This window comes from Phocoena phocoena, chromosome 3, assembly GCF_963924675.1.
Source record: "Phocoena phocoena chromosome 3, mPhoPho1.1, whole genome shotgun sequence".
NCBI lineage: Eukaryota > Metazoa > Chordata > Mammalia > Artiodactyla > Phocoenidae > Phocoena > Phocoena phocoena.
In genome coordinates, this window is record NC_089221.1 from 10,956,645 (window position 1) to 10,977,341 (window position 20,697).

Below are 20,697 nucleotides of genomic sequence, written 5' to 3' on the forward strand. Positions count from 1 at the left end.
TGAATTATTGCTGGTCTCCAGTCTTTTCTTCATTCCATATTTGTTGTTTTATTACCCACTCCCATAACTTCAGATTGGATAATTTCCAGCAGATTTTTTAAGTAAGAGAGATTCATCACCTGCTCTTCTGTTTGGGCTGTATCCACATCATATTCTCAAATCTGTATCTGAAAGGCACGTTGAGTTACAAAACTCTAAGGAATGTCTCCATCATTTGTTTCATTTTCATTGTGCAGGTATGTGAATCTGAGAACAGCTTATCCTCTTCCTAGCTCATCTGCCTTTCTGATATTTCAAAAATCATTAACAGAAGAGGAATTGCTGAATTCTTCAGCACAGGATTCTCTTTATTTGTCTTGACTCAGAGCCTCAGTACAAGTAACCTGTCCTGCCTGCCTGAGCATTGAAGGTATGACACAACATGCAGACATACGGAGCAAAGTCTGGGAGAGAATGATCAATTCCAGGCATTTAAGGAAATCTCTGTCTAATTATTGCTGACCACTATGTATATATGTGTATATATATATATATATATATATATATATATACATACATATATATGTATATATATGTACATATATATATACATTTATTTACTTATTTATTTATACATGTGTATATATATTTAGGAGGTTAGGGATTCATAGAATGGAATGCAGAATGTATACTGGAAATGAACAATTAAGTAAAGAGATGGCAAGTGATGGGAGCCAGTTTTCTCATGTTGATTTGTGAAGTTATACATAAGCAAGAAGTAAAAGCTAGGATAACCAAGTAGTAAAGGATTATAGTTGGAGACATAAGTGTAAACTATTGTTTAACTTAATATAGACACATATGGATACATATAGAAGTATTTGTAGATATATGTGTATACACAGGTTGGTATGCAAATGTGTCCTTGCTCTGTTGGCTGAGAGGACTTATAAGCAGCAATTCCTCAGTAGCAACAAGCACATCTAGTTCCCAAACCTTATTTCTAATACTATTTTCCCATAAAAAGTACCGAGAATCCTCAGTAAAAGGCTGATGCTAGGATTGAGCAGGAAATATAGATTTGTAGTACCAAAAGTAAAAAGTCTCTCTCTCCCTCCCAGCCTCCCTCTCTCTCTTTCTCTCTCTTCTCTCTCTCTCTCTCTCTCTCTCTCTCTCTCTCACACACACACACACACACACACACACACACACACACGACAGCATGACAAAGGGAGCCAAATGGAAAATATTTCCAATGGTCCACGCTGGAACAATTTGAGTAGCAAATGAAGATGTCAGGATTATAACCTGACATATAAAATATCTATGAGTCCACACAGATACAAATATATGATTAACTACATAAATGAAATGGAAGGAATAGACAAATTTCAAGTGCAGAGTGTTATTAAATATGTACATACTTTGCAGGTGATGCAAAGACCTTTGAACTCCACTCAGCTCCTTAACTGTGGACTGGGCATAGTGACTTCCTTTTATTTTTTATTTATTTGTTTTTTAATTTTTAAAATTTATTTAATTAATTAATTTATTTTTGGCTGCATTGGGTCTTCGTAGCTGTGTGCAAGCTTTCTCTAGTTGCAGCGAGCAGGGGCTATTCTTTCGTTGAGGTGCACAGGTTTCTTATTGCAGTGGCTTCTCTTGCTGTGGAGCATGGGCTCTAGGTGCACGGGCTTCAGTAGTTGTGGCACGTGAGTTCAGTAGTTGTGGCTCGCGGGCTCTAGAGAGCAGGCTCAGTAGCTGTGGCACACGGGCTTAGTTGCTCTGTGGCATATGGGATTTCCCGGACCAGGGATCGAACCCGTGTCCCCTGCATTAGCAGGTGTATTCTTAACCACTGCACCACCAGGAAAACCCACGACTTACTTTTAAGCAGTGAAGAATAGGAAGGGGGAAGAGAATAATTTTACAGTCTAGAAACCTGGCAAAAACTATCACAATACCACAGAGAGCTGATCAAAGTTAAAGTCAACAGTGATGATAGCTTGTACACTTGACATGGTATAATGAGAATGACATTTAACCTCTTTCTTCTCAAAACCCCATAACACTGTCTGATCATGAAATAAAACATCAGACAAATCCCACTATCGGGACAGTACACAACATACCTGACAAATACACCATAAAACTGTCAAAGTCACAAAAAATTCTGGGAGACTGTTATAGCCAAGAGAATGCTAAAGAGATATGGCAACTAAATGTAATGTGATATCCTTCATGGGATGCTAGAACAGGAAAAAAAAAGGACATTTAGCAAAAACCAGGTAATGTGAATAAAGTGTAGATTTTACTTAAAAACAATGGATCAATATTGGTTCAATGTGACAAATACACCATACTAGCAAGAAAAGCTAAGTATGTGGCATCGAGGAACTCTTGGTATTGTATTTGTAATTTTTCTGTAAATTTAAAACTACTTTTTAAAAAGTTTATTTAAAAATTTCTTTTGTAATCTGTCATTTTCCTTCACCAAAAGAAGAAATATCTTTCATATTTTGCCAATAAACCCACTGCCTAAATCAAGTTTTAATACATAGGTGAGTTTTTCACTTGGATGAATATTCATTAACAACTTGGTAGGATATTATTATTCAACCTGTTTAAACAGACAATCCATACCTTTTTATTGATATCTCAAAGTAAAAAAAAAAAAAAGTAATTGGGGATGCAAAATTTTGCCTTCTTTTGGTCCTTATTTTAAATAGTGAAATATTCCATTTTTCCCCTTACTATTTTTTATTCTTAATGTTAATGCTTATTTGTATAATCTCTTATTTCTTATTTTGAATATATACTTTAGAACTATCAAGTATAGATATTGTATGGTCATTTATAATTTGTGACAATATTCAAAAGCCCATTATAGGCTCTTAGGGTCTGGTATGTCATGACTGAGTATAATATACACAACATATAAAAGCAGGTAACTAAGTAATGAAAATTAATATTTTAAAACTCTGATATCGCAAGTTATAGGAATACAGTGTTCCCATTTAATACCAATTTATTGCTCTCAGCCAGTTTACATAGAGACATTCCAATAACATTAAGTTGGTAATGTTTCTAATTTCAGAAATAGAAAAAGGTACTCTATCAGAAGATAGCATACCATTTACCAAGGGCAGTTGAAACTTGAGTTCAGATGGAACTGAGGTTGATAAATCTATAGTATGTTTCATTAAAAAGCTAACAACTATTTTTGTAATTTTATAACAAAGAGCATCTTCCTGGAATATATTATATTATCTCCTATGGTAAAATGACAAGCACAGTTTTCAAAATAATCCCTAAGGCATAGTGAGCAAAGTAACATGAAATTAAAATTTAATAAACTGCTAACTTAATACTGCTTTTATAAATGACTTTATAGTCTCTTCTTTTAATTAAAATACCAGGTTATGTTCAGCTCATAGCTAACTTCAGATTCTCTTTTTAAAATGTCTAAGTACACAATGTTTATTCCCCACTGTAGTTTTCATGATAAACATTTATAATTATGATTTCATGCCATAAAATGAATGCAATATCCAAATCTTGCTGTCTTATTATGAAGTATTAGTGTTTTCTGTAAGCTCAGGGTAAAGAAAAAGTTTTCATAAAATATCTTAATAATTTTGATATATGAATATAGCATGGTTTTAAATGTTGGAAAGTATGTGAAAAGACAAATGTATGGTATTTCAACCTTCCAAGTATTTCTTCAAGCACATGGGCAATAATTAATTCCAAGGCATTTTTTTCAAGTTTGTGGCAAGTGTTTGAATAGTCTAAAAGGTATATATGTGAATATTGGGCAATAGATTTGAAAAAGTTAATGTCTTCTAAAATATACATCCCTGAGTTGTTTAGGAAAATACAGGATATTCTAGGCAAAATATGCATGGTGAAGGATTTTCAGTAATACATAACTTTCAAATAAGATTACAGTAATTTATTGCTGAAAATTTTCAGCTCCAGAAATTTCATTTAGAATAATTAATTAATTATTAGTTATCTAATATATGGCAGACAGTGGCTGGACATTGAGGGTACATAGGGGAAATTAATGGTGTATTTAGGATGGGTTAACAACAGTTCTCCAATAATTTGATTGTTCATACAATAAGTAAAACTGAACACTCAAAATGTGTGTGTATTTTATATTTATATACTATACTACCACTAGAATAAGTATATTTTTAAAACCAAATAAATATATGATAAAAATAGCTTAAATTTTTGTAATTTCTTTCTCAGACATAAATGAAAACTCGTATGTTTCCCATAGGGTAAATGACTTCCATATGAAACCAGTTTCTCAATTCCTGGTGATAGAATCCTCCATTTCCCAGATTCATTCATACTCTAATCTCTTTCACACTTTAGGAAACCCTATGTACGTTCTAGTCTTAATTTTCTATTCAAAGTTATAGAAGGCACACCATTTAGAGTGATCTAAAATATAGGTTTATTCACATTTACATTTAAAATATTTTTTATATTTGAATTGTAATTTAGAATAATGTTTGGAGCAGCAAAGAAACACAAAGTTTATATAACGGAGTCAGTTTAAACATGTTCTTATATTATTCTCAACATCTGTCTGAAGCATTGTATTCAAGACTAACTGGCTAGTAACTGCTTAATTCAGAATGAAATCAGAGCAGTTTTCATATTTAGAGAGAAAAAACCCAAAACAATAACAACAAAAAATGGCTTGTACAAATCTGGAACTTTTTGTTTTACAAAGTAGAGTCTCATGGAAAAGTATTTTGTATAAATATTCTGAACAAAATCTGTGACTTATCTGGAAGGTGTGGGAAGAGGGCACTTTGCATATTTGATCATTATTATTATTTCCATACAAGTAATTAAAAGGGAAGGGCCAAAATTAAGAAAGCATTGTTGTAATTTCTGGCTTGCAATCTTAAGGTGTTAGATACAAGAATAGAATGAAAATATTTTTAACTAGCCCATCTGGGCTCATGGTGGCCAAAGAAAACATTCAGTGGAGCCAGGGATCTGGAGTACAAGCACCTTACTTCTTTTCCTAATGGGAAACACTCTGTGGAATTTGAGTGCAGGGTTCAAAGTTATGGATCCAGAATCTACATTTTCTAGTTTCAGGTGGTTTGTCATCTTCAGGGTTACTATTGCCTCTATGATTATGTTCTCTCTGTGTCTCAAAACTGCTAGTGTATTATTGAAGAATGTTGGGGTATAAGGATTAGTAATCTAAGAAAAGTTTATTGTAAAATTGAAATTAAATTCAGATAAAATTTTAAAATTCCTGAATAATACAGTGCTAATTGGTGCCAAAGAAGGCAAGGACTTTTGATCTCTTAACTCTAGACTGGCGCTTGATCTGTTACATCACACCATACAATTGAAGGTATTTTTTTATCTGTTTAATTATTATTATTATCTTTGTATTAAGGTGATGCACAAGAACTCAAGACATCACAGTGCTTGTCTACAGAGAATCTTAGAAGAGAACCCTCTCTTAAGATACACTTGGCACTGTTGTTTCCAAAATTAGTTTATCACTAGTCACTTAAATTAAGAAAAAGTCAAATTTTAACTTTTCGGAACATCCCAGAGATATTTCAGAAGAGAGAGTATGTATAGATAGTTAGATAGAGAACAGGTAAAAGACACCTGGAAAAATATCTAAGGAATCATTTGCAAAAAGGATATCAGAATAGTTAAACTGGTCTTTCAACAACCCTTAAATAGTCAAAAAGAGCATCCTGTTCTACACAATCTAGTTTTAAAAATCACACATTTTGCTTGAAATATTATGCTTCAAAATAAAATCTTGCTTTAGAAAGTTTAAACAAGCAAATTAAAATGGACTATATAACTCAGCATATTACACTATCTTTAACTACTCATTTTATATACAACCAAAACCAAATAGAGAAATGACTATAAAACACAATACACTGTGTGTATACTCCTGGTTAATCCCTATCATTAGAGTATTTTCACAAACAAAAAATGGCCAACTATTCTATTTTCCTTGCTCTCTCTTTCTTTTCCTTCTTTATTTCTGCTTTCTTATAATTTAAAAAAAAATCCTCCCAGCTAATTGTTTTCACGCCTCAGAATGTCAAAATCAGAGATAAACACATTTAAATTTTTATTTTCAAGTCTTTGCCATTTCTTTAAGCCTTTACTGTAGGTAAACCTTTCCCCCATGGACTCTCCTACATTGCTGGTCTCTTAGGATCACTCACAGAAATGGGAATGCAGACCTTGTTCAGAACTTTGGGTGCAGAACAGGAAATCCCTCTTGATCTTTTGGACCTTTCCTCACCGATTGTCATTATCCTGAGAAAGTACACTACCTGTCGACTGAAAAAAAATGCACCACTTAAAGTTAAGAGTTATGTTTTATTTGCCAGACTTTCTAGGGCTTCAAGTTCGGGAGGCAGCATCTCAAATAACTCTGAAAGGACTTCTCTGAAGACGCAAGCGCGGAGCCAGGATATATAGAAGTTTTTGCAACAAAAGACCAGGTACTTGGAAAAGGATTACTGTTAATAAAAGAAAACCAGGTAAGTTAAGGAATTTAGTGCTTTGCTGTGTATAAGAAGATGCAAGAGTCTGGGCTCACTGAAATCATTCCTTTGATATGCCCCTCAGCTATCTGGGGCCAGTATCCTGTGTTTCCTCATCCTGAGTCTCCTCAGATGCACCCTTGCGGGTGGCTGCAGTGGCTGACTGCTACATGGACTTGGCAGTGGGCCGCCCCTTTTTCTCCATCCCGAGTTCCCTCAGGGCTCACCGCCTGGATGACTACAATGTGATGCAACACCCTTTGTTTACTGAAATGGCAGGCAGTATTTTAGTTCTCCTATCAGAGCCTGTTCCATAATCCAGCAATGAGCAATGAGGTTTGTACCCTACCTAGGGTGATTTCTTTCTTTTTTTTCCTGGTATTGAAGGGCACTGCTAAGCAAAATCACTTTGTAGCAGAGCTTTTATGTCCAGTAGATACATTGAGGGAGTTTTCACCAACACCCTTTGTATACAACAATGAAGCAGAAAAGGCCTGAATGCATAATATCAGTTACTGAGACAAAAAGTTAATAAAACATATTCTGGTATTACTTCATGTGTAGACAAGGAAAACTATCATTAAATATTTGCTTATAATTGTCATTGTGCTACCTTTCTTTCAACTCTTGCAGTGCCAGGCACAGAGGCAAGTATCTCCCATCAGTTAACTAATATATTCGTTGATGTGAATAACAAATTGATGACCAAAGGCAACAATACCTACATTTATTCATGTTCAATGTCAAATAAATAGTCAATAGATTGATTTTTAGATTCATTTGTAAATTACTAGAAAATAGCATATAACATACACTTAAAAGTGATATGAATATACTTATGAATATTCATGTAGATATTAATGTAGAACTGTAATCTGGTAGAAAACAAACAATACAATATTTTAAAGACAAAGATACATGCTGGTTTCCATGATCTTTCTATATTTAAAACTATATAGCACAGCGTGAAGCATTCTTTATATTGATTTTCAGACAATAACTTATTCTCCCACCTATCTTCTTGCTAAATTTTTAACAGGCCATTTTCTTATAGAATGCAAATATATTTGAAAGCACTGTTTCAAGATTTACTTAGAAAACAACCATGAACATTTTTGGTTAATATTCCCGCTACAAAGGTCTTATGCTTTTGACAACTCAGTCAATTTTTTGAACTTCATACTTTGGAATTATTTTAGTGTCATTCCACTCACATATCTATATGCCTCTGATCCTGTTATTTTGGCTAATGGAGCCGTGGAGAAGGAATTCCTACTGTTTGCCCACTTTGGAAATGACATGCCTATGTTGATGATAAAAATGGTCTCATATTTTTGTCCACTGCCAGCTTGTCAGAGTCTGGCTTTTTTTTTTTTTTTTTTTTTTTTTCTTGCGGTACCCGGGCCTCTCACTGTTGTAGCCTCTCCCGTTGCAGAGCACAGGCTCGGGACGTGCAGGCTCAGGGGCCATGGCTCACGGTCCTAGCCGCTCCGCGGCATGTGGGATCTTCCCGGACTGGGGCACGAACCCGTGTCCCCTGCACCCTGCATCGACAGGTGGACTCTTAACCACTGTGCCACCAGAGTCTGGCTTTAATATAATTTATAGCTTCATATAAAATAAGCATCAATGTAAAATATTAAATCTAATTTATATCTGCATTAAAATTTTAAAGGATTCATTAGAAGGTCAGTGGAATATATACAGTGTGTGGAATAAATACCATCTAAGAAGTATGGTAGTAGGTGAAAAGATCTAATTAAGTGAGATATCTGAAGAAACACTGTGGGAATTGTTGAAGACTTATAAAAACAAAGAAGTGATTTGAGGAAAGGCAAATTAAAATCAAGCTTGACCAGAAAGATGCAGGGAGGTTAAAATGAACTACATAAGAATACCTGTGATTCAGGTACATACTACTGTTATAGAAATAAGTCATAAAAGAAAATATAATTTAGGTAATAAAGACAACAGTAGTATATTTCAATGCCCCACTAATTATTGATTTTAGATACATTTATCTTAAAGAGATTTTGGCATTTAAAAAGCACTTGGAAATAGGATAATTATTTTGAAAGAAAAAAAAACAATGTTTAAACAATTTTTTGAAAACTATAATCTGGATTTTTTTTTTTTTTTTAATCTGGATTATTTTGAAGGAATTGTGCCATATCTGGTAATATGATATGGATCTGATTTATGACTCCATTTAGGGTAAAAAGCCTGATGCATAATGAAATTATTGAAGTGACTCATAAAAGTAATTATATCACTGTGTGGCAAAACCTTTTCTTAACTATGAAATATGACAAATACTGAAAAGCATTGTTTTTCCATTTGATATGAAGCATAATTTTATTGATGATAAGACAATTGTTAAGCAACAAATAAGTCCTCAGTACTTACTATGCTGCAGACACACAAATAGTTTCAGGATACACAAAGGTAAAAAATAAAATGTATATTATAATTTTTAGGATGCTTATAACCTTTAGATATAGAAGAGCCAATCTGAATAAAACAAAATACGATTAATACTGAAAAAAAATTTTTCAAAAGCAACGTGGTGAGAATGCAAAATGACACTTTGGAATACAGTTTGACAGTTTCAAACAAAATTAAACATACACTTATCATATGATCCAGGCATCACACTCTTTGGTATTTAAACAGAGGAGTTGAAAACTTATGTCCACACAAAAGCCTGCACATGGATGTTTATTGTAGTTTTATTCATAATTTTCAAAACTTTGAAGCAATCAAGATGCCCTTCAGTAGATGAATGGATAAAAAGTGTGGTACAGGGCTTCCCTGGTGGCTCAGTGGTTGAGAGTCCACTTGCCGATGCAGGGGACACAGGTTCGTGCCCTGGTCCGGGTAGATCCCACCTGCCACGGAGCAGCTGGGCCCGTGAGCCATGGCCTCTGAGCCTGCACATCCGGAGCCTGTGCTCCGCAACGGGAGAGGTCACAACAGTGAGAGGCCCGCGTACCACAAAAAACAAAACAAAACAAAACAAAACAAAAAAAACCTGTGGTACATCCAGACAATGGAATGTTATTCTGCACTAAAAAGAAATGAGCTACCAAGACATGAGAAGAGCCTTAAATGCATATAACTATGTGAAAGAAGCCAATCTGAAAAGGCTACATACTGTATGATTTCAGTGTTTGCCAGGAGCTGGGGAGTGGGAGGGATGAATAGGCTGAACACAGAGGATTTTTAGGGCATTGAAAACACCCTGTATGATACTGTAATTGTGGATACATATCATTATACATTTGTCCAAATGCCTTGAAATGTACAACACTGAGAGTGATTTCTAGTGTAAACTATGGACTTTGAGTGATAATGATGTGTCAGTATAAGTTCATTGGTTGTAAGAAATGCACCCTATGGTGGGGGATTTTGATAGTAGAGAGGTCTGTGCATATGTCGGGGCAGAGAGGACATGGGAAATCTCTATACCTGCTGTTCATTTTTGCTGTGAACTTAAACTACTCTAAAATATAGTCTATTAAAAAAAAGCAACATGGAAAAACATATTGGAATTTAATTCCTTTGGTAGTTGCTGAAAAACATATAGAGTAGATTAAAATTGAGGAGACTTTTGCAGCATTTAGGATCCTACCCAACAGAGACAAATGAAAAGACTATCCTAGAGAACTTATCAAGTGTCAAGGTGTTTAAAAGCAGAGTGTCCCTAACTGCAAAGCTCCCACCACTCCTTGTAAATCAGAATACTGTTGAGAGTGGGAGGGGCTTGGTGAGTTGGACTGTGAAGCATTGATAGCTCTGGGTGACTTTTTTGTTGTTTTGTTTTGCTTTAAATTCTCACACAGAAAAAAAAAAATGTAACCCTGGGATCGACCATTCAGAAAGAAAAAAAAAAAAATCATATGGGAAAGAGGGACCTGGATAAAGAATGAACACCACTAAGAGTTGAGGGGAAAAAAATAGTGGTGTCAAGATGCTTAAGATGACATTTCCTCTAACCTGTTCTGAGACAGAGAGAACTGTAGGACTCTCCTTCCATCACTGAAAACAAGCACATGGCAAAGATGTAGGGACTGAGGACTCTGGCAACAAGAATGCCTTCTCCTGTTCTTTACCTGCAATGGCTACTATGAGCACTGGAAAAACATATTAGGCTGGTAATGTCATAACTTACTATCCACATGCCATTGGCATTATGCATATACTTTATTTCCTTATTCCCCCATAACTTTTTTCCTAGGAACTTTTTCAGCGAAAGAAGGAAAGAATAGATATTTCTAGATTTTCTAAACCATGATAGGGTTGACATAGTCTTAAAAATACTGGCCTGAATCCTAATAGTAATGACCTCTTTGCCATAGGTATTCTAGAGCAGTTTGCAAAGATATACTCCAATAATACAAAATGTTTGGGCAAGCTACTTTATCATAGCATGTCTTGATGGACACAATGTATTGATGACATGAAAAAATATCAAAAATGTTTAAATCAAACCGCTGTTAGTTTCTCTTTCAACATGTCAAGTGTCCTAGAGAGTGAAAGATACTTGTTTGTATTATTTTAAAGTATTTGAACAAGCACATTATTTAGGTCTCAGGAACATTGCACATTAGCTTGTTTTAAAGCCAGTGAAGGGCCATTCTGTAATATGATTAGTATGTACATTTTCCTTTTCAATTCTATTAATACTAATTTACAGCTGCTGATTGTGCATTATCTTTCAGAAATGCATGCAGATGACTTCCCGAAATGGATCATTAAATATTTGTCTTTCATCAGAATACATTTAATTTGCCTGCTGAAGAGTATAGCATTCAGCTAGAGAAAATTATAAAACTGAAAAATCAGTTTTTTGGTGAGAAAAATAGCCAGGAACCCCTTCCCATTATACATACCAAATAGCATTTGGTAGTATATTAAAGCTGTTATTTAAAGCAAGGAAATATCACTTTCCTTTCACTGTTTCTGCTACATTTAATGGGCATGGCAAGAATGAGTATCTCTTTGCTACCATAGGTTTATTTTTATAGTTAATCTTTTCATCCCTCAGACTTTGCTACATCAAATGTTTTATTTCATTATCTCTATAATGAATCATAACATATATGCAAAAATTGTACAAATTGAAGAGTACCTCTTGATGAATTCTCAGCAACTGACAATGTGTGACCAGTAGCAGAACATCTCCAGTCCCTGGAGGTCTCCACAGGTCCCCTCTCATTATCACTGTGTGTTGCAAACTGTACACTGAGTTCCGATTACATAGAGTACATTGAGCTCTGATTACATAGATTAGTTTTGCCCATTAATTAACTTTATATAAATGGAAACTTACAGTATATTATATTCTCAGTTCACTTTCCTTAAAAAATAATGTGTGAGATTCATCCATATGCCTCTGTGTTATTATAGCCCATACAGTTTCATTGCTGTTTTGGATTCACTGTGCAAACACACCTAAATTTCTTTACCATTTCACTGTTGATGGACTTTTAGCTATTTTCATCTGGGGACAATTTTGTATAAAGCTTCTTTGAACATCCTTGTATGTGATTCTTTTGAACATGTGTTTGCACTTCTCTTGAGAATTGTAGGAAGTGGATAGCTGGGTCCTAGCTTATGAATAATTCAGCTTAATTAGATACTGCTGAACAGTTTTCAGGAGACTGTAGCAATTTATATCCTCACTAGTTGAGCATTCTGGTACTTCATTTTTACAGTTAACACTTGGTATTGTATTCCTTTTCTTTTTTTAAAAAAAGATCTTCATTGGAGTATAATTGCTTCACAATACTGTGTTAGTTTTGGATGCACAACAAAGTGAATCAGCCATGTGCATATACATGTCCCCATATCCCTTCCCTCTTGAGCCTCCCTCCCCTCCTCTCTATCCCACCCCTCTAGGTCATCGCAAAGAACCGATCTGATCTCCCTGTGCTATGCAGCTGCTTCCCACCAGACAACTACTTTACATTCTGTAGTGTATATATGTCGATGCTATTCTCACTTCGTCCCAGGTTTGGCCTCTCACCCCATGTCCTCAAGTCCATTTTCTATGTCTACCTCTTTATTGCTGCCCTGCAACTAGGTTCATCAGTACTATTTTTTTTTTTTTTTTAGATTTCATATATATGCTTTAACATACAGTATTTTTTTTCTCTTTTTGACTTACTTCACTCTGTATGACAGACTCTAAGTCCATCCACCTCACCACAAATAACTAAATTTCATTTCTTTTTATGGCTAAGTAATATTCCATTGTATATATGTGCCACTTCTTCTTTATCCATTCATCTGTCAATGGACATTTAGGTTGGTTCCATGTCCTGGCTATTGTAAATAGTGCTTCAATTAACATTGGGGTGCATGTGTCTTTTTGAATTATGGTTTTCTTAGGGTATATGCGCAGTAGTGGGATTGCTGGGTCATATGGTAGTTCTATTTTTAGTTTTTTAAGGAACCTCCATGCTGTTCTCCATAGTGGCTGTATCAATTTACATTCCCACCAACAGTGCAGGAAGGTTCCCTTTTCACCACACCCTTTCCAGCATTTATTGTTTCTAGATTTTTTTTTGATAATGGCCATTCTGACTGGCATGAGGTTATACCTCACTGAAGTTTTGATTTGCATTTCTCTATTCATTAGTGATGTTGAGTAGCTTTTCATCTGCCTCTTGGCCATCTGTATGTCTTCTTTGCTGAAATGTCTGTTTAGGTCTTTTGCCCATTTTAAAACTGGTTTGTTTGTTTTTTCTGATATTGAGCTTCATGTGCTGTTTGTATATGTTGGAGATTAATCCTTTTTTGCTGTTTCATTTGCAAATATTTTCTCCCATTCTGAGGGTTGTCTTTTGTCTTGTTTATGGTTTCCTTTGCTGTGCAAAAGTTTTGAAGTTTCATTAAGTTCCATTTGTTTATTTTTGTTTTTATTTCTGTTATTCTAGGAGGTGGGTCAAAAATGATCTTGCTGTGGTTTATGTCAAAGAGTGTTTTTCCTATGTTTTCCTCTAAGAGTTTTATAGTATCCGGTCTTACATTTAAGTCTTCAATCCATTTGGAGCTTAGTTTTGCATATGGTATTAAGTAGTGCTCTAATTTCCTTCTTTTACATGTAGCTGTCCAGTTTTCCCAGCACCACTTATTGAAGAGGCTGTCTTTTCTCCATTGTATGTTCTTGCCTCCTTTGAAATAAATTAGGTGCCAATATGTGCATGGGTATATCTCTGGGCATTCTATCCTGTACCATTGATCTATATTTCTGTTTTTGTGCCAGTGCCATACTGTCTTGATTACTGTAGGTTTGTGGTATATTTTGAAGTTGGGGAACCTGATTCCTCAAACTCAATTTTTCTTTCTCAAGATTGCTTTGGCTATTCAGGGTCTTTTGTGTTTCCATATGAATTGTAAAATTTTTTGTTCTAATTCTGTGAAGAATCCCATTGGTAGTTTGATAGGGATCTCATTGAATCTTTGACAGTAGATTACTATGGGTAGTATAGTCATTTTCACAATATTGATTCTTCCAATCCAAGAAGATGGTATATTTCTCCATAAGTTTATATCATCTTTGATTTCCTTCATTAGTGTTTTATAGGTTTCTGAGTACAAGTCTTTTGCCTCTTTAGGCAGGTTTATTCCTAGGTATTCTATTCTTTTTGTTGCAATGGTAAATGGGAGAGTTTCCTTAATTTCTCTTTCTGATTTTTTGTTAGTGTATAGGAATGCCAGAGATTTCTGTGCGTTAATTTTGTATCCTTCAACCTTACCAAATTCATTGATTAGTTCTAGTACTTTTCTGGTGGCATCTTTAGGATTTTCTATGTATAGTATCATGTCATCCTCTAACAGTGACAGTTTTCCTTCTTCTTTTGTAGTTTGTATTACTTTTATTTCTTTTTCTTCTCTGACTGCTATGGCTAAGACTTCCAAAACTATGTTGAATAAAAGTGGTGAGAGTGGACATCCTTGTCTTGTTCCTGATCTTAGTGGAAATTATTTCAGTTTTTCACCATTGAATACGATGTTTGCTGTGGGTTTGTTATATATGCCCTTTATTATGTTGAGGTAGGTTCCTCTATGCCCATTTTCTGGAGAGTTTTTATCATAAATCTGTGTTGAATTTTGTCAAAAGCTATTGAGATGATCATATAGTTTTTATTCCTTAATTTGTTAATGTGGTGTATCACATTGATTCATTTGCATATATTGAAGAATCCTTGCATCCCTGGGATAAATCCCACTTGATCATGGTGTATGATCCTTTTAATATGCTGTTGGATTCTGTTTGCTAATATTTTTTTCAGGGTTTTTGAATCTATGTTCATCAGTGATATTGGTCTATAATTTTCTTTTTTTGTGTTATCTTTTACTGGTTTTGGCATCAGGGTGATGGTGGCTTTGTAGAATGAATTTGGGAGTGTTTCTCCCTCTGCAATTTTTTAGAAGAGTTTGAGAAGCATAGGTGTTAGCTCTTCTCTAAATGTTTGATAGAATTCGCCTGTGAAGCCATTGGGACCTGGACTTTTGTTTGTTGGAAGATTTTTAATTATGGTTTCAATTTCATTACTTGTGATAGGTCTGTTTATATTTTCTAATTCTTCCTGGTTCAGTGTTGGAAAATTGTACCTTTCCAAGAATTTGTCCATGTCTTTGTGGTTGTCCATTTTATTAGCATATAGTTGTTTGTAGTAGTCTCTTATAATCCTTTGTATTTCTGCAGTGTCAGTTGTGATTTCTCCTTTTTCATTTCCAATTTTATTGATTTGTGTCCTCTCCTTTTTTTTTTTATGAGTCTGCCTAAGGGTTTATCAATTTTGTTTATCTTCTCAAAGAACCAACTTTTAGTTTTATTGATCTTTGCTGTTGTTTTCTTCATTTCTATTTCATTTATTTCTGCTCTGATCTTTATGATTTATTTCCTTCTACTGACTTTCGGTTTTCCTTGTCCTTCTTTCTCTAGTTGTTTTAAGTGTAGGTCTAGATTGTTTATTTGAGATTTTTCTTGTTTTTTGAGGTGAGATTGACCTGCTATAAACTTCCCTCTTAGAACTGTTTTTGCTGCATTCCATATGTTTTGGGTCATCTTGTTTTCATTGTCATTTGTTTCTATGTATTTTTTTATATCTTCTTGATTTCTTCAGTGATCTCTTGGTTATTTAGTAGTGCACTGTTTAACCTCCACGTATTTATGTTTTTCACAGTTTCTTTCCTGTAATTGATTTCCAGTCTCATAGTGTTGTAGTCAGAAAAGATGGTTGATATGAATTCAATTTTCTTAAATTTTCCAAGGCTTAATTTGTGACCCAAGATGTTATCTATCCTGGAGAATGTTCCGTATGCACTTAAGAAGAAAGTGTATTCTACCACTTTCGGGTGGAGTGTTCTATAAATATCAGTTAAATCTTATCTGGGCTATTGTGTCATTTAAAACTTGTGCTTCCTTATTTATTTTCTGTTTGGATGATATGTCCATTGTTGTAAGTGGGGTTTCAAAGTTTGTTATTATTATTGTGATACTGTCGATTTCTCCTTTCATAGTTGTTAACATTTGTCTTATGTATTGAGGTCCTCCTATGTTGGGTGCATAAACATTTATAATTGTTATATCTTATTCTTGGATTGATCCTTTGATCATTATGCAGTGTCCCTCTTTATTTCTAGTAACAGTCTTTATTTTAAAGTCTATTTTATCTGATACAGGTATTGCTACTCCAGCTTTCCTTTGATTTCCATTTGTATGGAATACCTTTATCCAACACTTCACTTTCAGTCTGTATGTGTCCCTAGGTCTGAAGTATGTCTCTTGTAGACAGCATGTATATGGGTCTTGTTTTTGTCTCCATTCAGCCAGTCTGTGTCTTGTGGTTGGGTCAATGAATCCATTTACATTCAAAGTTATTATTGATATATATGTTGCTATTACCATTTTCTTAATTGTTTTGTGTTTGTTTTTATGGATCTTTTTCTTCTCTTTTGTTTCCTGCCTAGAGAAGTTTCTTTAGCATTTGTTGTAAAGCTGGTTTGGTTGTGCTGAATTCTCTTAACTTTTGCTTGTCTGAAAAGCTTTTGCTTCTCCATCGAATCTGAGAGATTCTTGCTGGGTAGAGTAATCTTGGTTGTAGGTTTTTCTCTTTCATTACTTTAAGTATATCCAACCTCTCCCTTCTGGCCTGCAGCGTTTCCTCTGAAAAATCAGCTGATAACCTTATGGGGATTCCTTTGTATGTTATTTTTTGTTTTTCCCTAGTTACTTTTGATAATTTTTCTTTGAATTTAAGTTTTGTTAGTTTGATTAATATGTGTCTTTGTGTGTTTTTCTTAGGGTTTATCCTCTATGTGACTCTGTGCTTCCTTGATTTGGGTGACTACTTTCTTTTCCATGTTAGGGAAGTTTTCCACTATAATCTCTTCAAATATTTTCTCAGACCTTTTATTTTTCTCTTCTTCTTCTGGAACCACTATAATTTGAATGTTGATGCATTTAGTGTTGTCCCAGAGGTCTCTGAGATTGTCTTCAATTATTTTCATTCTTTTTTCTTTATTTTGCTCCTCTGCAGTTTTTTCCACCATTTTGTCTTCCAGCTCACTTATTCGTTCTCCTGCCTCAGTTATTCTGTTATTGATTCTTTCTAGTGTATTTTTAATTTCACTCATTGTGTTATTCACCTCTGTTTATTTGTTTTTTCATTCTAGATCTTTGATGAACATTTCTTGTATTTGCTCAATCCATGCCTCCATTCTACTTCTGAGATTCTGGATCACCTATACTATTATTACTGTGAGTTCTTTTTCAGGTAGATTTCCTACTTCCTCTTCATTTATTTGGTCTTGTAGGTTTTTACTTTGCTCCTTCATCTGTGAGATATTATTTTGCTGTCTCATTTTTTTTTTTTTTTTTTTTTTGAGTAAGACTGTGTTCCTGTCTTACTGGTTGTTTAGCCTGAAGCTTCCAACACTGGAGTTTGTCGGCTATTGGGTAGAGCTGGGTCTTTGTGCTGATATGAGGAACTCTTTGAGACCCCTCTCCAATGAATATTCCCTGGGTCTGAGGTTCTCTGTTAGCTCAGTGGCTTGTACTCAGAGCTCCTACCACAGGAGCTTTGGCCCATCCTCGAGTTTATGAACCAAGATCCTGCAAGCTGCCTGAGGCAGGCAAAAAAAAGAAAAATAACAAAGTTAAAAATAAAACTAGACTAGGAAACTAACAGATATGTTATGAAGAATATAAAAATAAAAATATAGATGAATCAACAATTGGAAGGTACATCAGTACCACAATAGTAAAAAAAGAGGTGAAGGGAAAAGAAAAAAAAAAAAAAAAGAGCGTGAAAGGCCTTGGCTTTGGAGGGCTGGGTCTAAGCAAGGGCAAGGTTTGGTGGTGGGCTGGACCAATGCTCATGACCCACAGGGCTGGAAAAGGCCCTGGGGGCTGTGGAGGGTGAAGCTTAGGCTCAAGGAAGAGAAGGGTCCCAGGTGTGCCCCCTATCCCTGGTCTCAGAAGGCAGGGGATCTCACCTGGGAGCCCAGCAGGCTTTCTGGGCTTTAGTGAGTGGGGCAAATGCCCTTCTCTCCTCTCCTTCTCCTCTGGTCTGAGGGGGCCTCTCCCAACTGCCTCTCCAGATCTCCCTGGCTTGAGGGGTACTGATCTTGTCTGGCCTCCACTTCTCCTCCCCCACATCAGTCCCCTTATTTCCTACCTGTTCACTTTGGTGTTACTCCTGTCTCCTTGGGTGTCAGAGTCCCCCACCAGTGACCAGCAGGCATCCTAGTTGTGGGGAGATGCTAACTCTGCATCTTCCCACACCACCATCTATATTCCTTTTTTATTTTCATCATTTTAACGTCTGTGTAGCTATTTTGCATTGTGTTTTTTTTTTTTTTTTAAGAAGATGTTGGGGTAGGAGTTTATTAATTAATTAATTAATTTTTGCTGTGTTGGGTCTTCATTTCTGTGCAAGGGCTTTCTCTAGTTGCAGTTAGCAGGAGTCACTCTTCATCACAGTGCACAGGCCTCTCACTATTACGGCCTCTCTTGTTGCAGAGCACAGGGTCCAGACACTCAGGCTCAGTAGTTGTGTCTTATGGGGCTAGTTGCTCCGCGGCATGTGGGATTCTCCCAGACCAGGGCTCGAAACCGCATCCCCTGCATTATCAGGCAGATTCTCAACCACTGCACCACCAGGGAAGTCCCTGCATTGTGTTTTTAGTGTGCACTTCCATGATGACTAACAAAGTTGAGTAACTTTTCATATGGTTTTTGTCCATTTGAATATATTCTTTTGTAAATTGCCTCAAGACTTTTGCCCACGTTCTACAGGATTTTCAGATTTTTTCTTATTGATTTGTAGTTGTGTATTTATTATCTGTTTGCAAGTCCTTAGTTAGATATCTGTGCTGCAATATCTTCTTCCACTCTGAGATTTTTTTTCCCCTTAATTATATCTTTTGACAAAAAGTAAATCTTCATCTTAGTATAATCCAAAGATTAAATCTCTTTTTTTCTTCCTGTTTTAGAATTTGTGCCCCCGCCCACACACACAAGGCAATGGAAATACTCTCCAATATATTCTACTGGAATTTTCATTGCTTTACTTTTTATATTTAGATAGACAATTCATCTAAGACTAACTATTTTGTATAGCATGAGGTAAGGGTTGATAAAATTTGGATGCCTAAATGACTGATCAAAATGTCAATAAGTTCTTGTATACTTGAAATTTGCTAAGAGGATTGACCTTAAGTGTTCTCACCACACATAAAAGGATCACAACCATATAAAGTAATGGATATGCTAATTAGCTTGATTGTGATAATAATTTCATGATGTATACATATATAAAAATAGCACATTGAACCTTAACACAAAATTTTTTTCAGTTATACCTCAATAAAACTGTCATGGGGGAAGAAAAAATAACCTGTTAGAATTTCAAATTTAACTTTGCACTCTGTCTTAGTCACTTTGGGCTGCTATAACAAATTATCAAAGACAGGATAGCTTATAAACAGTGAAATGCATTTCTCACAGTTCTGGAAGCTTGAAGTTTCAGATCAAGGTGCTAGCATGATGGGGTTCTGGTGAGAGCCTCTCCTTGCTTCAGTCATAAGCCTGGCTTCTCCTTGTGTCCTCATGTGGCAGAAAGAGAGTATGGGAGCGCTCTTTTATTAGGGCACTAATCCCATCCATGAGGGTCCCACCCTCATGACTTAAATTATCCTGAAAGTCCTCATCTCCAAAACCATCACATCGGAAGTTAAGGTTTCATCATCCAAATTTCTGGAGACACAAACATTCAGCCCACTGTACATGTATTTTGTTTTCTTAAATATACTATATGGAATTCTCTGTATGTATTTTCTTCTTATTTATTGCCATTTCATTTAATACATATTTCACCATCTTTTGAGGTGGATTCCTACTATTAGTAGAACAAGGCTTCATGCAAAATAGAGAATTTTAAATAATGTTTGCAATTAACAGAAAAAAATATAGAAATGTTCACTTGATTTCAGTATTGGAAGGTCCCTAAAAATAAAGAAAAAGATCATAAAATCTAAATTAAACAAAATACTATAAAAAAAGCAATTATAAACCTAGTCATAGAGATAATATAAAAATTTTAAAGGTAACAATCCTTTAAAAAAATAAATATATGTCATATTTTTTGAGAAAAATATTGATAATTTACCGTATTATAGGGATACTATTTTATCTAGAAATCTTTGATAAGCATTACTATAATAAAATAATCCTAATAATTACCAGCATAGACGTCACAACAGCAACAGTATATTGAATAACACTTCTTAAGCATTTACTATAATACAGTCACTAGGTTAGGGATGACTCTTCCAACTTACAGCTAAAGTAAAGTGCCTAACATTGAGAAAATTCATTTATAAACTAGAATAATCCAATTAAATAAATGTACAGCGCTATATCTGCATATATTTATACATGTATAAATACATAAATCATTATATTGTTTTCTATGTGGATCAAAATACACATATATAGATAGATGGAGATATGAATACAGATAAAGATAAGGTACACATGTGTGTATAGAAAGAAAGGAAGAAGTGAAGAAAAGAAAAACAAAGAAGGAAGAAAGAAAATAAAAGGAAAGAATAAAGAAACAATTGCATATAGACA